Source organism: Nannobrachium achirus (assembly GCF_963921795.1).
Source record: "Nannobrachium achirus genome assembly, chromosome: 7".
Taxonomy (NCBI): domain Eukaryota; kingdom Metazoa; phylum Chordata; class Actinopteri; order Myctophiformes; family Myctophidae; genus Nannobrachium; species Nannobrachium achirus.
In genome coordinates this window covers 69,762,965-69,768,589 of record NC_137816.1, presented here as the reverse complement: position 1 = coordinate 69,768,589, position 5,625 = coordinate 69,762,965, and the positions used below count along the sequence as shown (strand labels likewise).

The following is a 5,625-nucleotide window of genomic DNA, read 5'->3' as shown; positions in this document are numbered from 1 at the left end:
CCCCTTAGAGAGAGAGAGATGAAGCAGGGACCCCTTAGAGAGAGAGAGATGAAGCAGGGACCCCTTAGAGAGAGAGAGATGAAGCAGGGACCCCTTAGAGAGAGAGATGAAGCAGGGACCCCTTAGAGAGAGAGATGAAGCAGGGACCCCTTAGAGAGAGAGAGATGAAGCAGTGACCCCTTAGAGAGAGATGAAGCAGGGACCCCTTAGAGAGAGAGATGAAGCAGGGACCCCTTAGAGAGAGAGATGAAGCAGGGACCCCTTAGAGAGCAGGGACCCCTTAGAGAGAGAGATGAAGCAAGGACCCCTTAGAGAGAGAGAGATGAAGCAGGGACCCCTTAGAGAGAGAGATGAAGCAGGGACCCCTTAGAGAGAGAGATGAAGCAGGGACCCCTTAGAGAGAGAGATGAAGCAGGGACCCCTTAGAGAGCAGGGACCCCTTAGAGAGAGAGATGAAGCAGGGACCCCTTAGAGAGAGAGATGAAGCAGAGAGAGAGATGAAGCAGGGACCCCTTAGAGAGAGAGATGAAGCAGGGACCCCTTAGAGAGCAGGGACCCCTTAGAGAGAGAGATGAAGCAGGGACCCCTTAGAGAGAGAGATGAAGCAGGGACCCCTTAGAGAGAGAGAGAGATGAAGCAGGGACCCCTTAGAGAGAGAGATGAAGCAGGGACCCCTTAGAGAGAGAGAGAGAGAGAGAGATGAGAGAGAAATCTGTCTGGAGCCGCAAAAAATTATAAAAGCTTTATATATCGTCGTCTTCGGGTAGAAACCTTGTATGTCCAAAACTTCGTTTTGTATTTATCATTTAAAAAATGTACTGAACTAGTGAAAACAGCCGATCTAGAAGCACACAACGCCTCGCACCGCGAGGCGTTGTGTGCTTGTAGATCGGCTGTTTTCACTACTTTTGTGCGTCAGTCTTGTATGATGAAGCAGGGCTTTACTTTGCGTAAAAAAAAAACATAAAAATTTGAAACTTGGAGATACAAGGTTTCTGCCCGACAGTGACGATAAAAAAAATCGTTAAAACAAAAAATAAATTTTCCCCCCATCTTTTTCCATTTTCATACATTTTTGAAAAAGCTCCAGGGAGCCACTAGGGTGGCGCTAAAGAGCCGCATGCATCTCTAGAGCCACAGGTTGCTGACCCCCGCCTTAGAGAGAGAGATGAAGCAGGGACCCCTTAGAAAGAGAGATGAAGCAGGGACCCCTTAGCTGAGAGAGAGAGCAGGGACCCCTTAGAGAGAGAGATGAAGCAGGGACCCCTTAGAGAGCAGGGACCCCTTAGAGAGAGAGAGATGAAGCAGGGACCCCTTAGAGAGAGAGATGAAGCAGGGACCCCTTAGAGAGCAGGGACCCCTTAGAGAGAGAGAGATGAAGCAGGGACCCCTTAGAGAGAGAGATGAAGCAGGGACCCCTTAGAGAGAGAGATGAAACAGGGACCCCTTAGAGAGAGAGATGAAGCAGGGACCCCTTAGAGAGAGAGATGAAGCAGGGACCCCTTAGAGAGAGAGAGATGAAGCAGGGACCCCTTAGAGAGAGAGAGATGAAGCAGGGACCCCTTAGAGAGAGAGATGAAGCAGGGACCCCTTAGAGAGAGAGATGAAGCAGGGACCCCTTAGAGAGAGAGATGAAGCAGGGACCCCTTAGAGAGAGAGATGAAGCAGGGACCCCTTAGAGAGAGAGATGAAGCAGGGACCCCTTAGAGAGAGAGATGAAGCAGGGACCCCTTAAAGAGAGAGAGAGATGAAGCAGGGACCCCTTAGAGAGCAGGGACCCCTTAGAAAGAGAGATGAAGCAGGGACCCCTTAGAGAGAGAGATGGAGCAGGGACCCCTTAGAGAGAGAGATGGAGCAGGGACCCCTTAGACAGAGAGATGAAGCAGGGACCCCTTAGAGAGAGAGATGAAGCAGGGACCCCTTAGAGAGAGAGATGAAGCAGGGACCCCTTAGAGAGAGAGATGAAGCAGGGACCCCTTAGAGAGCAGGGACCCCTTAGAGAGAGAGATGAAGCAGGGACCTCTTAGAGAGAGAGATGAAGCAGGGACCCCTTAGAGAGAGAGATGAAGCAGGGACCCCTTAGAGCAGGGGTGGGTAACTTTGATGATGGAGAGGGCCAGTATATTTTCACACTCACTCCAGAGGGCCAAAATGCACAGTCAAAAAAAACAAAAATAGCTAATCTACAAGCTCAAAGCGCGTCGCGTTTTGAGCTTGTAGATCAGCTTTTGTAGATCTGCTATTTAAGTGTGCCTGCCATGATGCAATGGCAAAACACTTATTGTAATCCGCCATACTTAAGTAAGTCAGTCATGTTCTTGCAAATTTCTGCACGTAATAACTGCCGCACGATTGATGCCACCCCCGCAATATATACATCAAAACGTGCGGCTCGGCCGGGAATAGGTTGCTGTTACTTTTCTTTCCGATCCGCGTTGCCATGACGACGTAATTCGCAAAAAACTACGCCCAAAAACCCCATTGACTTTGAATGGGGGAAAGTTACACTCACAGGAACTTTAGCGCCACATAACTCTGCCATACTTTTGCCTAGCAACGTGATTTAAACTTTTAAAACATTCACACGACTTTGGACTTTTTCCGGCCAATAGGGACAAGCTGTAATTGATTAAGCCACGCCCCCTCTGTATTGCTATTGGCTGAGCTTTAAACAGCTATAACTCCAGTTTGCTAATGCTTAGATCTTAGTCTATTGTCTGTTGTTCTATTGACAATAGAACCCCCGCTGGCAGCAGGGAAAGAGGTGTTGCTCTCCTGGGCAAAAAATTGAGAGAATTTACCTGTCAATTTGACCTATAAATGCAGTCAGAGTGGTATAAATGTATATTATTTCATACTTAGGAAATGTTTCAGAAGGGGAAAAAAAAACGAGAACATATATCTTGAGTATTTAGGAAAAGTCATGGAAGGGGACATTTCTGAGACCTTCACGGGGAGAGTTATTGCACTTTGCGATCTCAAAATCGGCCAAAATGACCTGTTAGTCACCCACGTGTTAAAGCTGGTCATGTTAGCCCGTTTTGAAGAGGGAGAGAAATGAAGCAGGGACCCAGCTTGTAGATCTGTTCTTTTTGGTGAATTACACCACCGTACTATAGAAGTATAAATGAAGCTATAGAACGTGCACTCGCTGTATCCAGAGCCTTGTCTGTATCACCATCCATACGATAGCTCTGAAAAGGCATCGTGGCAAAGCTGTATCGTCCCAACGATAATTATCGTCATATCGTCCACCCCTATGCCAAAGTGTTTTCTTCAAAACACACTTTTTGCTACTACACAAATCAGTACACAGTATCTTTGGGGTTGTGTGATGAAGATGAATGAGTCAGATTTTTCAGACCCCGTTCAAATTGGCTAAGACTTATATTTACAACATGTGTGTGCCATGGGTAGGCAACCCGACCTGGCTGAGAACTGTGCTCTGAGGAACAGACTGTTGTAGTATCTAGATCAGAGTATCTAGATCAGAGGTCTTCAATGTTTTCAGGCCAGGGACCCCCTAGGGGCCGTGGACCCCCTGTTGAAGACCTCTGATCTAGATCATGTTCTTTTCTCTCTTCAGTAGAAGACAGACAGGAAACAGGAAGTGGTTTTGTCTGCTACAACTGATGCATTTGGATATCATCTATGGACAGAGTATTATTATCATGGATATCATCTATGAACAGAGTATTATTATCATGGATATGATCTATGGCCAGAGTATTATTATCATGGATATCATCTATGAACAGAGTATTATTATCATGGATATGATCTATGGCCAGAGTATTATTATCATGGATATGATCTATGAACAGAGTATTATTATCATGGATATGATCTATGAACAGAGTATTATTATCATGGATATGATCTATGGCCAGAGTATTATTATCATGGATATGATCTATGAACAGAGTATTATTATCATGGATATGATCTATGAACAGAGGATTATTATCATGGATATGATCTATGGCCAGAGTATTATTATCATGGATATGATCTATGGCCAGAGTATTATTATCATGGATATCATCTATGGCCAGAGTATTATTATCATGGATATCATCTATGAACAGAGTATTATTATCATGGATATCATCTATGGCCAGAGTATTATTATCATGGATATGATCTATGGCCAGAGTATTATTATCATGGATATGATCTATGAACAGAGTATTATTATCATGGATATGATCTATGGCCAGAGTATTATTATCATGGATATGATCTATGAACAGAGTATTATTATCTGGGTCTGGGAGCATACAGTAATAGGTGTGGAGGTCTAAACATTTCTATATTTATGTCATATTTACTGACCTCAGTTTGCAGTGTGGACTCTCTGGTCCAGCAGAGAGGAGCTGCTCATTGAAGCTCAAATCCAATTCTCTCAGAGACGACTTGGAACTGAGAAGAGCTGATATTCCCTCAAAGGATCTTTCTGTGAGGTTGGTTTGTCTCAACCTGAAAAGAAAGAAAGAAAGAAAGAAAGAAAGAAAGAAAGAAAGAACACACAAATATTTAACAAATAATAATATATTGCGAAGCATAGTTGAGGGGGTCCGGGAAGACCCCCTCAATGTCCTTACTTTTCAGCAGAAAACATTGTGAAAATTAATTCAGACTTAATCACAGATCTGACTCGTCAAATACTTGTCTTTCACTCCCTTAAACATCAGCACAGAAACTGATGAATGATGCAATTTACGTTTGAACCTACATAACTGTGTTCGATCTAGTTTAGTTGAGTTTATTTAGAACATTGTTATAAAGAAAATGTAAACAACACATTATCAAAGAACCACTATATTGTTTTTTCCCCCCCATGATACCATAATCTGATTGCCACTAACTGAACAATCTAAAATGTGACATTGAAAATAACAGGCTTATCATATTGGGACATATATTGTCTGCATGAAGCAGATATCTTACTTAACAAATTAAACACAATTGAAAACATTTGTATATAAAACAGAAGACAAAGATAAAACACTTCACCATGAACTGATCTAACCTGAGAACCTCCAGGGTACATTGTTGACTCTCCAGTCCCGGTAGGAGTCCCGTCAGGCCTTCGTCACCCACGGCGTTGTAGCTGAGGTCAAGCTCTTGAAGACAAGACGAGTTGGAACAGAGAACCTGGGCCAGATGTTCACAGCAGGTTTTGGAGAGGAGACAGTACAGCAGCCTTAATGGAGATAAACACACACATGAACATGTCTTATTCAAGTTGCTCTGTTGTGACTGTTTATGAAACAAAATCAATGTGTCAGCAGCTCTGGACACTGTTAGATCTGTTAGTCCACTGGTTCCCAAACACTGGACCGGGACCCATTTGTGGGTCGTGGACACATTTTTATGGGTCCCTTAAAGTTATACCAAGTAACTTTTTTTATAAAACAAATCTTAAAATTGTCTAACTGTTAAATCGCTAAAGTTGACGTTACATACTTGATCGCAAAATGACGTAATCTGCATCATCTGTATACGTTGTGTATACGTTGGCCAATCACATCGCAGATCATACACACATGATACACTACCGGCCAATAACCGACTCTTCAGGAAGTAGCTTCCCTCAGCAGCCAGTGTTTACGATGGTGAAGG

The 5,625-nt window shown here is 43.7% G+C and overlaps 1 long non-coding RNA gene across 1 annotated transcript in view; it reads right to left on the bottom strand.

The window, feature by feature from the left end:
* LOC308288432 overlaps positions 1–5,154 on the bottom strand; it is a 6,104-nt gene extending 950 nt beyond the window's left edge. The window contains exons 1-2 of the long non-coding RNA XR_013962193.1: positions 5,033–5,154; positions 4,336–4,479 (exon numbers count right to left, since the gene is read on the bottom strand). This is a non-coding gene — a long non-coding RNA (uncharacterized lncRNA). The remainder of the gene's footprint in view (positions 1–4,335; positions 4,480–5,032) is intronic.
* Between the last annotated feature and the right edge of the window lie 471 nt (positions 5,155–5,625).